Consider the following 16,941-nt stretch of genomic DNA (forward strand, 5'->3'; position numbering starts at 1 on the left):
CAGTTCACTTGAATGCATGTTGTACAAAAAAAATATGAAAAAACGTGCGTTCGTGCGATGAGCAGATCTGAATAGTGTCTAGAATATTAAAACGACAGTGACTGCAATTCAAAAAATCTGTGCAGTAAAATGTAGCAGGGTGCTGAAATTCTGGTGTGTTGATCCTCTAGTTTGCCATGCTACTTCATTAAGTGTTTCTTTATTTTTAGAGTGGAAATCTTTCCTGTCTGGCTGTAGTTTTACTGGACACTGAGCTCTGTGCTCAGACAGGATCCTGCTTGGTATCAGTGTGAGAAGGACTGTCATCTGCTCCACAAAAGGGGTGTTGTCTCTTTAAGTTTCACAAGGATGACATCACACTGGGGTTTGGCAGTCGGATTCAATGAGTGTAGAAGGGAGTAGAGACAGCTCACAGACGGAAGGGGGAAGGAGAGAAGCAGAGCAGCTAGACATAGGCACAGCAGGTAAGCCCAGCTCCCGGCAATCTCTTGTCATCCTGCCCCCCACAACATCCCCCACCCATGACACCCCCAGGAGCAGACACAGGGGACTCTTGGCTACACACCCATACTAATATTGGGGGGCTCCCCTGGGTTTAAGAGGTTGAAATGAAGGGGGAAACATCACCCCCCCCCCTCTGCTTGTTTTCTAAGCACAGCACTGGACTAAAAGCAGACAATGGAGAAAATGTATTTGTTTACTAACACCGCCGATCACTATTTATTGTGATGTAGAAAGCTATAATCTTTATTTTTGTTGTATTTCTGTAATTCCTGGCTTGGAGGAAGTGGGGGTGGGGGGAGACGCTGTATCTATTATCAGGATCTGCTGGATTTTCTCTAGATGTTGTGTTCGTGTTTATTTTTATAGTGCCATTTATATATACGTTTGTGGACATTAAATCTAAAGCTGGTGTATAATATTTGTTAAAGGCACCCTAGCAAGGACACTGAGATTTGGGGTGAAATAATCTAGTGCTGAGAATTCTGCTATTAGGAGATTTACGGTTCCTGTGTCTGCAGTGCATTTAAAGACATATCGGGGTTCTGTTACAACCCCCCCCCCCCCCCCCCCTAATATTTTCAATGTAATACATCAGTCTGTTCTGTATTCATAGGGTGGGGTAAAGGCCTGAGAAAAAAAAATGCAGAGCCCACCCCCTTTGTTCTCTGCTGGCCAGAAAATAGATATTTACTATGTTCCTGAAAGTCTCCCAATCTGAAGTGGGGCATATTTTATTGTAACAAGGTAAAAATTGTGTGCGCTGACTTATGAGGCTGGCGGAACATTACATAATCTCCAGTGTTATTCACACTGCTGTGTACGCTGCATCTGCTGTCGGTTCAAGCATGAATAATTTGTGCCATTAAAATGACTCCACACTCGTATTTCACCTATAGGACCAATTTTGTGTGTGATGTTTGTAAGAGCCAGTGTATAATATGTATTGTTGTATTAGTAGTTTTTGTGTGGTTTGTTTTTATTTTATTTTTTTGTTTGTTACATTTCTGACATTTTTCAAACAGTCGTGATTCTCTTTTATGTCTAATGAAACAGTGTCATGTTTGTACACACACAGTGGCCAGGGGTCATTCATTTGTTTATTAGTGACACCCCTCCCCCACCCCCTTCAAACATTTTATAGCCCTGGCAAGTGTCAACCCTCTATGAGGTTTCTGCTTGTGGACATCATCTTTATTAAAGAGACCAGTCTGGTAACCATTTTTCTGCTACTTTGAATCTAACCCAGAGCAGCCATTAAAACCCTGTGTTGTGTATGCTGGCAATATAGACCAGATGCCATGGGGATAAATAAATATTATAATGTAGTGCAGATCCATGTTACCGAATATTGTGGCTTCATCACATAGTGACAGGAGGAGAAAATCGATTCCCAGGCTGATTTACTAGAGGTGTTTTACCCCACACGTCCCCCCAAGCTTGTTGGATTCAGGTTTGTGTCCATTGTTGGGTTGGAAAGAATGAGTGCAACTGAATACAACCAAAGGGGAAAAAAAAAAAAAAAAGGGGGGGTGGGTTGTCCTGGTGACCAAACGTAAGGTCTGTCAATCTGTACACTAAGGATAGGCTGCTGAATTCCATTTAAACTTGAAATCCTGGCGAGTGTTCATTTTGGGGAGATATTTATGTAATAGGAATGACGTTCAGGACAAGAGATGTATGAATATTGATTATCTGGTTATATTATATTTGTGTGTGTATGAGTATATATATATATATATATATATATATCTGTTTCACATCATTTAGATTTGAATACTATGAAGGCCAGGATGTATCCTGTACAGCAAGGGGAACTAGGACTAGTTTCATGCAATGATTTGTAGGAGCCCCCAAGGTCAGCTGTTTGATCTGTGTTGGGGCAGCCTGCACATGAGTGTTTGTTTTAGGTGCCAAGTTATAGCAGGATAAGGGCAGATAAAGGAAGATTGTTTTTCCTGCTTCATAAGACAAAATATTGTTGCCCAGATCAAACTTTGTTTTGCTCTTGTCTGCTTCCAGTGTAATTTGAAAAATAAAATAGGCCTTGCTACTTGTTCTCTTGAACTGCTCTAGAGAAAAATAATTTGGGGCCACAGGGTGGTCGCCTGAATAGGGTTTCTCCCTACTGCGAATCATATGCTTCTTCATCTTCACAGGTGGGATGATTGGTCCAATATGATTTGGGTTGCAATGTGTCCCATCCCCAATCACTATATCTATGCATTACTTGGGGGGGGGGGGTGCACACTCACTCCACACTTGATGCTTCAATGTATTTGCACCTGGATTTCGTCTATGCATGCTATACTTCAATGTGTACGTTTGACGTTACGTTGTGCCTCCCAGTATATGTGTGTGTATGTATAGATAGATGTATAGAAGCATTTTTTTCATTAAAATGTATTGAAACAGAAACATTTGGGATAACACAAACCAATAAAGTAAAGTGACAGTAAATATCTTTTTTTTTTTCCAAAAATAGTCCATACACATCTACTACTTTAATGGCCCTGTAATCTGTTTTTTAAGAAATTGCTTCTTGCTGTGCGTTTCTGCCTCCTTGTAACATACTTCCTGAGCTCCTCAACCTCTCCCCCTTCATTTCCATTTAGAACCATTGCATACTAAAAATCTCATAGTTCATATTCCATCTCACATGCAAAAAAGAGGAATATGTAGATATCGTTAATCAAAATATTCATAACTAGATAAGTGCCAAGAAAACCAGAAGCTATTGTATACAATATGATCCTAGCAGAGGGGCGTTGCATTGGACGCTAAAGGTTGTGTGTGTATACAGGTTACAGGGATGGAAATGCAGTCCTGCTACTAATGTTGTAGACTATATTGTCACTGTACCAAAGCCAGGAACTAGCCTTATTCCTCTGCATTTTAGGTATGTTTCCTGTAATCACTTATCAGCTCGACTGAGCAGTCTATATTATAGGATACATATAAGCATACAAAGCACAGTGTATCTCCCATGCCGAAATGACAATGTTATTTAACTTGAGTATACCCTAAGCCGTTGGTGTCTTAACTTGTATAGCCTTTTCTTATTTATTTTGGAAACGTACGTCTTTTGGTTCCTGCCCTATGTATTACCATCCTAGTTAAAAAGTAGTCTGGTGGCCCCTTGCCCTTGTGAATGAATGTGTCCGAGGAAAGCAACCAGCCAGTCTCCCCCTTTTCTGTTTTTTGTCTGAAAATAAAATGGACAAGCTGGTTGTTAAGGGCAACAGTTCTTGTGGACACTTTCTGGGGACAAGAGTTCTCTGGTGTAAGATATGAACAATTAGTTACCAAAACAACTACGTGTACAGAAGCTGTCGCATACGTTACCTGATCTCACCTTTTACCAACCTACTTTCATCAGCTTTTTTTGGGGGGGGGGGGGGCGGGATTCTGCCAACGGTAGGTCAAAAACAAAATAAAAAAAAAAAAGCCCAGTACACACTATACACAGCTCTAAAAAAAAAAAAAAAGCTGCATGTGACTCAAAATCTGCACAAAAACGCATCACGTATTATTATTAAAGTAGGTATAAGTCCCGGTTCACATACAGTATCTAACAAAAGTGAGTACACCCCTCACATTTTTGTAAATATTTTATCTTTTCATGTGACAACACTGAAGAAATGACACTTTGCTACAATGTAAAGTAGCGAGTGTACAGCTTGTAGAACAGTGTAAATTTGCTGTCCCCTCAAAATAACTCAAAACACAGCCTTTTAATTTCTAAAGCGCTGGCAACAAAAGTGAGTACACCCCTAAGTGAAAATGTCCAAATTGGGCCCAATTAGCCATTTTCCCTCCCTGGTGTCATGTGACTCATTCATGTTACAGGGTCTCAGGTGTGTTAACCTCCCTGGCGGTATGATTATTTCGGATTTTAGGTGCTGAAAGCGGTACAATTATTTTGCATGGAAATTTGGCATTTTATATTGTAGGTCTGTAAATCTTAACAATAACACACTTAAATCTGTCCAAACCAGAGTCTAGTAGATATCCCGGGTATGATAAAGTTTGAAACACAAAAACATAAATTATAATATAATAAATAAAAATAAATAATTAAAAAAATTTTTAAAAAATAGTAATAAAATAAATTTCCCCACAATTCACTATCGCTCAATTCTGCAAGTGTTCTAATTTACTATCGCTGTTTTCTAGCTGGTCTAAAGCCACTTTTGACGTCAAGGGACACTTTTTGGTTGCTATGGACAATCTCCAGTTTCCAGGCAGAAAGAACAGTGTATATCATGTAAAACTGCATGCAGGGCATGGGCCAGAGCACTGGGGACAAAAGGGATGTGAAATCATTTCATACAGTACTGTAATCTGTAAGATTACAGTACTGTATGTGTTATGATTTTGACAGTTTTTTGAATTTGCCGCCAGGCTCCGCCCCCGTGCGTCGCGCCGCTCGCAGGGAACGGAGCCTGGCACGGAGAGGCTTCGGAGGAGGATGGAGCCCTCGGACACTGTAGGGGACATCGCAGGATCCCGGGGACAATGTAAGTAACGCCGCCCCAGGATCCTGCAATGCGATCCCGAGTGTGGCTCGGGGTTACCGCTAATGGTACTGAATTTTAACCCCGAGCCACACTCGGGAAAACCGCCAGGGAGGTTAAAGAGGAACTGCAGTCTGCTCACATAATTTGTAATAAAAACATCTTTGCCATTCTGAAGCTTCCCTCCCACCACTTTGCATATTTTATATACAGTTGTGCTCATATGTTTACATACCCTGGCAGAATTTATGATTTTTTGCCCATTTTTCAGAGAATATGAATGATAACACAACAACATTTCTTTCACTCATTGTTAGTGTTTGGCTGAAGCCATTTATTATCAAGCAACTGTATTTACTCCCCTTTTTTTTTTCTTTAAATCATGACAACAGAAACTAATCAAATGACTGCAATCAAAAGTTGACATACCCTGGTGATTTTGGCCTGAAACATTCAAATAAGTTGACACACAGGGGTTTGAATGGCTAGTAAAGGTACCCATCCTCTCCTGTGATCAGTTTGCTTGTATTTGTGGTGTATGTATGTGTGTATGTGTATATATATATATATATATATATATATATATATATATATATATATATATATATATATATATATATATATATATATATATATATATAATGTCAATGAATTTCTGGACTCCTGACAGACCCTTGCATCTTTCACCCAGTGCTGAACTGAGGTTTCTGGATTCTGAGTCATGGGGAAAACAAAAGAATTGTCAAAGGATCTGCGGGAAAAGGTAGTTGAACTGTAAAAAACAGGAACAGTATATAAAAAGTTATCCAAGGAATTGAGAGTGCCAATCAGCAGTGTTCAAACTCTAATCAAGAAGTGGAAAATGAGGGGTTCTGTTGAAACCAAACCACGGTCAGGTAGACCAACTAAGATTTTGCCACAACTGCCAGGAAAATTGAGATGCAAAGAAAAACCCACAAATAACTTCAGGTGAAATACAGGACTCTCTGAAAACGTGGTATGGCTGTTTCAAGATGCACAATAAGGAGGCACTTGAAGAAAGATGGGCTGCATGGTCGAGTCGCCAAAAAGAAAGGCATTATTACACAAATGCCACAAAGTATCCCGTTTACAATAGGCCAAACAGCACAAAGACTTCTGCCACAAAGTCATTTGGAGTGATAAGACCAAAATTGAGTTTTGGCCACAACCATAAATGCTACATTTGGAGAGGAGTCAACGAGGCCTATGATGAAAGGTACACCATTCCTACTGTGAAACACGGAGGTGGACCGCTGATGTATTGGGGATGTGCGAGCTACAAAGGCACAGGCAGGACATTTGGTCAAAATTGATGGCAAGATGAATGCAGTATGTTATCAAAAAAAAAATTGGAGGAACTTTTGCATTCATCAGCCAGGAAGCTGTGCGTGGGACGTACTTGGACATAACAACATGACAATGATCCAAAGCACAAAGCCAAGCCCACCTGTCATTGGCTACAGCAGAATAAAGTGAAGGTTCTGGAGTGGCCATCTCAGTCTCCTGACCTCAATATCATTGAGCCACTCTGGGGAGATCTCAAACGTGCAGTTCATGCAAGACAGTGCAAGAATTTACAGGAACTGGAGGCTTTTTGCCAAGAGGAATGGGCAGCTTTACCATCTGAGACGATAAAGAGCCTCATCCACAAATGCCACAAAAGACTTCACGCTGTCATTGATGTTAAAGGGGGCAATACATGGTATTAACCGCTTGCCGACCGCCTCACGCAGATATACTGCGGCAGAAGGGCTCGTACAGGCAAAACCCACGTACCTGTACATTCCCCTTTAAGAGGCCGCCAATGGGCGCGCCCGCGGCAAGCTCCGTGAGTCGGGTCGCGGGTCCCGTGGACTCGATCGCCGCGGGGATACCCGCGATCGCCTTACGGGGAGGAAGAACGGGGAGATGCTAAAGTAAACAGCATCTCCCCATTCTGCCTAGTGACAGTGTCACTGGATCTCTGCTCCCTGTCATCGGAGCAGAGATCAGTCACATGTCACACACAGCCATGCCCCTCACAGTTAGAAACACGCCCCTAAGACACACTTAACCCCTACACTGCCACCTAGTGGTTAACCCCTTCACTGCCAGTGTCATTTACACAGGAATCGGTGCATTTGTATAGCAACTGATTGCTGTATAAATGACAATGGTCCCAAAAATGTCCGATGTGTCTGCCATAATATCGCAGTCATGATAAAGATCACTGATCACCGCCATTTTAAGAAAAAAAAAATATTAATAAAAATGCCATAAAACTATCCCCTATTTTGTAAACGCTATAACTTTTGCGCAAACTGATCAATCGCTTATTGCAATATTTTTGGAAAAGAAAAAATGTAGAAGAATACGTATCGTGCTAAACTGAGGAAAAATTTTTTTTATATATATTTTTCAGGGATATTTATTATAGCAAAAAGTAAAAAAATAATGCGTTTTTTTTTTTTTTTTTTTTTTTTTTTTTTTTCCAAAATTGTAATTTTTCAAAAAATAAAAAGCGCAGAGGTGATCAAATACCACCAAAAGAAAGCTCTATTTGTGGGAAAAAAAGGACGTCAATTTTGTTTGGGAGCCACGTTGCGCGACCGCGCAATTGTCAGTTAAAGCGACGCAGTGCCGAATCACAAAAAGTGCTCTGGTCAGGAAGGGGGTAAATTCTACCGGGGCTGAAGTAGTTAAGAACTGGGGTATGTAAACTTTTCATCAGGGTCATTTGGGTAGTTTCTGTTATCATTGTGATCTAAAAAGAGTAAACACAGTTGATGGTTAATAAATGGCTTCAGCCAAACACTATGAGTGAAAGAAAAGGTTTTTGTGTTATTCATATTCTCTGAAAAATGGCCAAGAAATTATAAATTATGCCATGTAAACCTATGAGCACAACTGTATACAGTGGAACTTCGGATTACGAGCATAAACAGTTCTAGGAAGTACTCTCATATCAAAGCGAGTTTTCCCATTGAAGTCAATAGAAATGAAAATAATTTGTTCCGCAATGACTTCAATGGGGTGCAATACCGCATGTGGCCAGAGGCGGGGGCGCCGGAGAGCTTCGGAAAAGGCCCGAGGACACTTCGGCTGAGTGTCCCAAACTTCGGCTACCTGAGATTTGCCAAGGTCAGCCGTGCTGTCCACGGGCCTTTCCATGCATTTCCGAATGGCGCAGTTTGGTGACGTTCGGTTCTGCTTGGCTCCGGCGCCCCCCCCCCCCCACCTCAGGCCAAAAGCGGTACTGCACACCTCTTTGGCCTGAATTGTGCTCGTTTGGAGAGACATCACTCGCAAACCGAGTTACGATTTTTAAAAATACAGTGCTCGTATTGTGAAACACTCGTTAACGGCGTTACTCGCAATCCGAGGTTCCACTGTACTGTGATCCTGTACTTGCCAAATAAGCTGCAGAAATCTCCCTCCACTGAGTCTGGCTGCAATAATTTTAACTGTGGGCAGCTGAAGCTGCTGCCTGTTCACTTCCTGGATTTACACAGAGACACCTCCAGCTCTGTAGCACTCATTGGCCCTCTTAGGACTCCCCCTCCTCCTGTCAAATTCTCACGAGAGTGAGTTGTGCATGATTTCTTAAGCCTAGGCTTTTTTCAAGACAAGAAACGGGAAGTGGGCTGTATAAGGTATTTTCTCTCAGAAAAAAAATGTTTTGCTATCCAAAGTTAAAACAACAAGGGCAGAAGATTTAATATATAGATGAAAAAATTACTGAAGTTCCGCTTTAAATTTGAGGTTATCGCTCTCTCTTATACTGGTCACTGGAAGTTCAACATGGCACCTCCATAGCAAATAACTTTCTGGGGATCTGAAAAAAAATTGTTGCTCTACATAAACAGGGCCTAGGCCAGTGATGGCGAACCTTGGATCCCCAGATGTTTTGGAACTACATTTCCCATGATGCTCAGCTACACTGCAGAGTGCATGAGCATAATTGGAAACCTAGTTCCAAAACATCTGGGGTGCCAAGGTTCGCCATCACTGGCCTAGGCTGAAGGACGCTCCAGAGACACTGAAAATGAGTTGCGGCATGGTTGTCAAGAGCATACAGCGGTTTAACAGGACAGGTTCCACTCAGAACAGGCATTGCCATGGCAGACCACAGAAGTTGAGTGCACGTGCTCAGCGTCATATCCAGAGGTTGTCTTTGGGAAATAGGCGTATGAGTGCTGCCAGCATTGCTGCAGAGGTTAAAGGGGTGGGGGGGTCAGCCTGTCAGTACTTGGACCATACGCCACACACTGCATCAAGTTGGTCTGCATGGCTGTTGTCCCAGAAGGAAGCCTCTTCTGAAGCTGATGCACAAGAGAGCCCACAAACAGTTTGCTGAAGGCAAGCAGACTAAAGACATGGATTACTGGAACCATGTCCTGTGGTCTGATGAGACTATGATATACTTATTTGGTTCAGATGGTGTCAAGCGTGTCTGGCAGCAACCAGGTGAGGAGTACAAAGACAAGTGTGTCTTGCCTACAGTCAAGCATGGTGGTGGGAGTGTCATGGTCTGGGGCTGCATGAGTGCTGCCAGAACTGGGGAGCTACAGTTCATTGAGGGAACCATGAATGCCAACATGTACTGTACCATACTGAAGCAGAGCATGAGCCCCTCCCTTCGGAGACTGGGCCACAGGGCATTATTCCAATATAACGGCCCCAAACACACCTCCAAGAGGACCACTGCCTTGCTAAAGAAGCTGAGGGTAAAGGTGATGGACTGGCCAAGCATGTGTCCAGACCTAAACCCTATTGAGCATCTGTGGGGCATCATCAAATGGAAGGTGGAGGAGCGCAAGGTCTCTAACATCCACCAGATTTATGAAGTCGTCATGGAGGAGTAGAAGAAGACTCCAGTGGCAACCTGTGAAGCTCTGGTGAACTCAATGCCCAAGAGGGTTTGGCAGTGCTGGAAAATAATGGTGGCCACACAAAATATTGACACTTTGGGCCCAATTTGGACATTTCCACTAAGGGGTGTACTCACTTTTGTTGCCAGCGGTTTACACATTAATGGCTGTGTGTTGTTATTTTGAGGGGACCGCAAATTTACACTGTTATACAAGCTGTACACTCACTACTTTACATTGTAGTGTAATTTCTTCAGTGTTGTCACATTAAAAGATATAATAAAATATTTACAAAAATGTGAGGGGTGTACTCACTTTTATGAGATACTGTAAATGCGATGTGGGAACCAGCACGATTCCAGTGTGGGTTCCCGCATTGCATGTCACTTGCCGGCGGTTCACACTGACATCTGTGATCTGCTGTGAGTGTCAATACAAAGTTAATGACACCCCCCCCCCCCCAGATTGGTTCGCAGATCACAGTGCGAACTGCCATATGGTGCAGGAATCGATGTGTGAACACCCATGCGATCCGATTCCAGTGCGGACATGGGTTAAAAGGAACATTTAGGCATGTAGGGGACAAAGCATCACCATGGATTTCCTTGTGTTAACAGGCACAATGCCTCTCTGCTCTGTTTTTGTGTGGGATCATCTTTATAGAGATTCACTTAAAGCGGGGTTCCACTCAAATTTTTAACTTAATCTTACCCCCTTCAGTTAATTGCATAGATGTTCAAATGCCACACAGAAAAAAAAATTATCGCTGTAATTACCTTTATATTGTACTTTATTGTGGCACTTCCTGTCTCTCCTCCCATGGGAGTAGGTGTGTTTATTACCTTTCCTCGGCGCCGCACTGTCTCCTGGGAGCTTAGTGTCAGGCTTCCGCGGGAACAATGATCATGCGTGTGAACAAGCTGTGAATGAACAGCATTCGCCGCATCCAGGAAATCAATGCTTGTGGGCTTCACATGCCCACAAGCAAGATGGAAACAGCCAGCATCACATTTTTTAAGTTATTCTTCAGTACGAAATCAGACAGAGGCAGAAATATTACACCCAAACTGTGAGTATTATTTTGGGATTAGCAAAGTGTCTGAATGACCTAAAAAAAAAAAAAAAAAAAAAAAAAAAAAAAAAAAAAAGATTGGTCGCCGGACTCCCACTTTAACACACATTAAATACACTGAGATTTTGACTGTTTACACATGCTACTAGAGTTCAGATTTGCATGAATGGAATATATAAAACAAATTTAAAATGCTTGCATTTAACAATGCAATATAGAAGTAACTTCCAACAATAAAAGGTATTGTGAAATGGTATTTTGACATATTTTTATGACTTCAAAATTAAAAATTTGTAAAATCTTTGCAGGTATCCTTTTTCCTGCATTGTGACTGTTGTGGATTTAGAGCCATATATCAACTGTCACAACTTTCTGTCAGGTGTTGTTTTTTTTTTTTTTCATGAACATTTATGGTAGATAAAAGTATAATATTGTCAGTTACATGGAACAAATTTGAGTTGTGTTATTTGCTTTCATTATTAAAAGTTCCTGCAACATGTTTTCAAAGCATGGGTAATATATATATATTTTATAATATACAAAGCTACTATTCGTAAATGTTTATACCGAGGCCACCCATCTGGGCCTATTTTGGCACTTCTCTCCTGCATATAAAAATCATAATTTTTTTTTTTTTTTGCTAGAAAATTACTCAGAACCCCCAAACATTAAATATATGTTGTTTTAGCAGACACCCTAGGGAATAAAATAGCGGTCATTGCAACTTTTTTTTATGTCTCGCGGTATTTGCGCAACAATTTTTCAAATGTTTTTTTTGGGGGGGGGGGGGAGTTTCATGATTTAAAAAATAAGAAAACAGTAAAGTTAGCCCAATTTTTTTGTGTAATGTGAAAGATGTTACACTGAGTAAATGGATACCAAACATGTCACGCTTTTAAAATTGCGCACACAGGGAATGGCGCCAAACTTTGGTACTTAAAAATCTCTATAGACGAGGCTTTACATTTTTTTTACTGGTTACATGTTTTGAGTTAGAGGAGGTCTAGTGCTAGAATTGTTGCTCTCGCTCTAACGGACGTGGCGATATCTCACATGTGTGGTTTGGCGTTTTACATATGTGGGCGGGACTTACGTGTGCGTTTGCTTCTGTGCGTGGGGACAGGGGCGCTTTAAATTTTTATTTTTTTGTTTTTACTTTATTTTATTTTTACGATTTCTCTTTAATTTTCTTTTAATTCTTATTTTTTTATCACTTTAATTCCTATTACAAGGAATGTAAACATCCCTTGTAATAGAAATGGTGCGTGACAGGTCCTCCATAATCGAGAGATCAAAAAAAATATTAACCATCTCATCTCATGCTTTCCAACCGCGATCGCGGCTTTGTTTACAACCGCGGCCTGCACGTGACATCATAACGTCGTGCCCGGGCCTCCGACAGTCATAGATCTATCTGGTCACCAGTCATCTCTAGGCTCGTCATCCGGAGGCGGCGGATTCTTTCTCCCGGTCCCCGAAAAACGATCAGGCAGCGGAACTGCTGCTATGATCGTTCTTATGGTGCACAGAATTGCCGGCTCTAAAAGATATCTGGATGATGCCTGTAGATTCAGGCATCATTCAAATATCTGCACTGAAAGTCAAGGACGTCATATGACATCCTTGGGCTGGAAGTGGTTAAAAAAGAAAACCCCTTCCCATTTCATGCTGTCAGCAATGGCACCACATGGAAGAGAAATGGCACAAGGCCTGAGATGGAAAAGAAAATACTTTCTTTACACAAGAAAGGTGAAGGCTACAAGAAGATTTTACTTATCAGTCGGAATACTTTAGCAAAAGTGATACAAAAATTTAACAGCTTTTATCTGTTCAGTTAAGCTTTGAAAATGAAAGCTAGAAGCTTATTGGTTGCCATGCACAGCTGCCCCAGACTTTGTTTGCTTTAGTCTTAGTAAATACCCCACAGTGAATATAGGGTGCACCTTTTAACATTGCTGTCAGTTCATCACAGGTTTTTTTTAGAAGCTGTATGATTTCAGATCCTCCTTTCATTGTTACTTTGCATGGCCACAGGGCAGACAAGATGGGACGAGCAAAGTGTGTGTGTGTGTGTGAAAATTATATATATATATATATATATATATATATATATATATATATATAATTTTTTTTTTCTGCAAAGATGAACGGTAAAACCGTCAAAAGTTTAAAAAAAAAAAAAAAAAAAAAAATGAAAGTGTAACTTCAGTCCGCCTAGGGGAGTGGCTCCACTTCCTCCTTAAGCACCACCATTATAGGGCATGCACAGATGTGCTTATGGGCATATCTGTGCAATGTGAATTTCCATGCATGGGCAGACAGGGAAGCTTTCAGACTTACCTGGTAGCAGTCTTTGCGCATGAGCTGGAAACCTAATCTGTGATGGCCAGGGCAAGCACAGATGGGCTGTTTTGACTTGCACATCTGCACACGTATGGGGGGCAGAGAGAGATTCTCGCCTAGGCAAGAAATGTGGAAGTGCTGCCTTGCAACACAAAAACAAGTACCTAATGTGTTTGCAAAGCTTTTTTTATCAAAATAGTAAACATGTCATACTTGCATGCCCTGTGCAATAGTTTTGCACAGAGTAGCCCGGAACCTCCTCTTCTGGGGTCCCCTGCCAGTGATCTTGGCTCCTCCTCTTGTTTGTCTGCCCTCATAGTAATCCTTTTGACCTTTATTACCACTTTAAACAAAAATTACATTTGTAAGAGAGGGTTAGAGAGTAGGCAGGACAGCACAATGTGCTCTTTAGGGTCAAGGTCCTCTTTAAACTTAGGTTGCCAAAAACAGAAAGCTAGAGTGTCAGTAGGAATTTTACATCACAATGTAAAGACACGTGGGAACAGGAAACTGACAAGACACATTTCTGAGAGTCAGCAACTTGCATGATGAGCATCTCACAGGACAGCAAAAGTAGTCATAGAAAGCGGTCTCACTTGCAACTATGAAGAGAAGATTTTGCGCTGGGCGTTTTCAGGGGTTGAGTAAGAAAGCCGATGCTAAAATACCAAAATAGAGCATTGGCAGTAGACCATTGCAGGGTGTGTGTGTTTTTATAAATAAATTTAAAATGTTATATATATTATAGAGAGATTGTGGTTTTGTTTTTTTGTTTTTTAAGCATAATTCCAGTCAAGATCTAACCAAGCTAAAATCTACTTCCACCCCCATTCTAAGCCTATTTCGTCCAGCCTGTAAAAGGAAAGATGTCTATCCTTGCCTATTCTGAAGGCTATCCAGTCTGGTCACATGATCTCTCGAGTGGCTGCGGTGACATCAGTGTAGAGGAGAGATTGCTGACAATGGCTGCGGAGCCTGGACAATGACGTCACCTATAAGCTTACTATGGGGGCAGCCTTTGTCAGCTGTCCCTCCACAAACACTCAATCCAGCACATGTGACTGTTCTGGAGCGACTTCAGAATACGCAAGTATAGGCATATTTCCTTTTACTGGGTAGATAGAGTAGGGATGGGAGAATTTAGCTTGGTTAGATTTTTCTCTGGAATTACTCTTAGGTTTTAAAGCAAAACAATACATACAGAGACCTAAAGAAATACATAAAAGAGAAGGTACACCACCACAATATAACAAATCAACCCATCACGCCACATAGCATAAAGAAAAAAGGTGTTCAAAAAACCCATAGGGAAACACTGTAGGGCTACTGCAAGACAAACAACCCAGCTAACTTGCAGGAAATGTTCCTGGTTAGTTTGTAGTAGGAAGAAGAGGCGAAGAGAAAAATGACACAGGGGCTCAGTGGGACAGGCATCTGATACTGTCAGCAGGATAGGGGAACCACAAGAAGAGAGAACGGAAGAACATAAAGGCAATAGAGAAAAGGGAGAAAAATGGGGAAACCTCCTACCAGGGGAACCACCAACAATAAAGGATGGTGTTTATGGACCTATCAATTAGGCATGTGCAATTCGTTTCGTTCCGAATTCGTTTTTTAACGAATTTCGACAAATTCGTTAATTCGGGAATATCCGAAATAACGAAAACCCGTTTAACAAATTTTTTCCGAATATTCGTAAATTCGATAAAATTGGACATTCGTAAATTCGGGCATTCGAACATTCGTACATTCGCAATTTACATTCGTACATTCGTACATTCGTGCATTCGTACATTAGTAAATTAGTGAATTCGTAAATTTGTAAATTCGAAAATTCGGAAATCTGAAATAATAGTTAACTAATAATAACTTAACTATTAGTAATTACTAGTAACTTTTAATTTATAGGTATTGTAATTTCCTTTTAAATTTGGCTGTTAGTGAACGTAACACGTACAAATTTATCCGAAGTTATGAATGATCCGAAAAAACGGAATGGAACGTAATGAATTAATAATAATAAATAACAATAATAATAATAACAACGTTTTATTATTATTATTTATTATTAATTTGTTCCGTTCCATTTGTTTAGATGCAGCATTCGTTTTGGATAATTCGTAACTTCGGTTAAGTTTGTATTTGTTACGTTCACTGACAGTCAAGTTTGAAAGGAAAATACAATACTTATAATTTAATAGTTGGTTACTATTTCAGATTTTTGAATTTTCGGGTTTTTGGATTTTCAAACTTCGAATTTACAAATTTCCGAATTTTCTAATTTACAAATGTACGATTTTACGAATGTATGAATTTACGAATGTACAAATGTAAAAATGTACGAATGAACGAATGTTCGAATTACGAATGAACGAATGAACGCATTTACGAATTTACGAATGAACGAATTTACGAATCGCGATCATAACGAATGACCCGAAAAACGAAAAAAATAATAAACTAATGAAACGAAAACGAAAATAAACGAATTTTTTTGGTTGTGCACATGTCTACTATCAATTGAAATTTTGATACACAACACAGGATTTTTGTTTTACCATCAAGTAGAAGAAGTATGACACCAACTGTCAAAGGTAGAGGAAGAAGCATGCTGATCTGAGTCCCTTTTGCTGGCTCCAGCGTTTAATTACTGGCATCCAGAACCAAAAAACCTTCAACAAAATTTTATAGTTGTTGCCATTCAATACCTCTAGGTCTATGCCTAGTTAAACGGGTTCATCCTACAGCAAAGCAATGACTCAAAACATACCTCCCATCTGTCAGCGCTGTATTAGAGGAAAAATAGACTGTAGGCTTGAAATCATGGAATGGTCAAAGCCATTTTCAGACTTAAACCCCATTGGGCTGGTTTTGGATAAACTGGATGGAAGGGTGTAACAGTGCAACATTTTGTGGACAGTCTGGATCTAACAATATTTGATTTCCATTGTAAAAATACCAGATGTGTGTTCAGCAATTTTATCTGTGGTTTCATATTTATATCCAAAACTAAACTGTAAATTTCAATTCAAACTTCGAAAACTGCTGATCAATAGTGTATCTAAGAGGCAAACTATAAGCCCTGGTTCACACCAGTGCAGCTTTGAAATCGCGCTACTTCACCAAGATTTTAAAGCCGTAGATCAGTGCAACTTGGATCTCCGATTTTATTGTAGCTTGCGACTACATTTAACAGATGTCAATGCAAGTCGCAAAGTAAAAATGTCCAAATTGGGCCCAAATTATCAATATTTTGCGTGGCCACCATTATTTTCCAGCACTGCCTTACCCCCTTGGGCATGGAGTTCACCAGAGCTTCACAGGTTGCCACTGGAGTCCTCTTCCACTCCTCCATGACGACATCACCGAGCTGGTGGATGTTAGAGACCTTGTACTCCTCCACCTTCTGTTTGAGGATGCCTCACAGATGCTCAATAGGGTTTAGGTCTGGAGACATGCTTGGCCAGTCCATCACCTTTACCCTCCAGCTTCTTTATCAAGGCAGTGGTCATCTTGGAGGTGTGCTTGGGGTCCTTATCATGTTGGAATACTGCCCTGCGGTCCAGTCTGCGAAGGCAGGGGATCATGCTCTGCTTCAGTATGTCACAGTACATGTTGTCATTCATGGTTCCCTCAA

General features: G+C 40.8%; 1 protein-coding gene across 4 annotated transcripts in view; it reads left to right on the forward strand.

Moving 5' to 3' along the window:
• Window positions 1-316: 316 nt before the first annotated feature.
• Window positions 317-16,941, forward strand: part of CSNK1E (casein kinase 1 epsilon) — a 98,559-nt gene continuing 81,934 nt past the window's right edge. For 2 of the 4 annotated variants that reach the window (XM_073592584.1, XM_073592585.1), the window contains exon 1: window positions 317-464. The gene's annotated coding sequence lies outside the window, so the exon portion shown is untranslated. Of the gene's footprint in view, window positions 465-5,410; window positions 5,513-16,941 lie in introns of all 4 variants that reach the window. The other 2 variants (XM_073592586.1, XM_073592587.1) reach the window with 2 other exon arrangements.

This window comes from Aquarana catesbeiana, linkage group LG07 (assembly GCF_042186555.1).
Source record: "Aquarana catesbeiana isolate 2022-GZ linkage group LG07, ASM4218655v1, whole genome shotgun sequence".
In the NCBI taxonomy this organism is placed as follows: Eukaryota; Metazoa; Chordata; class Amphibia; order Anura; family Ranidae; genus Aquarana; species Aquarana catesbeiana.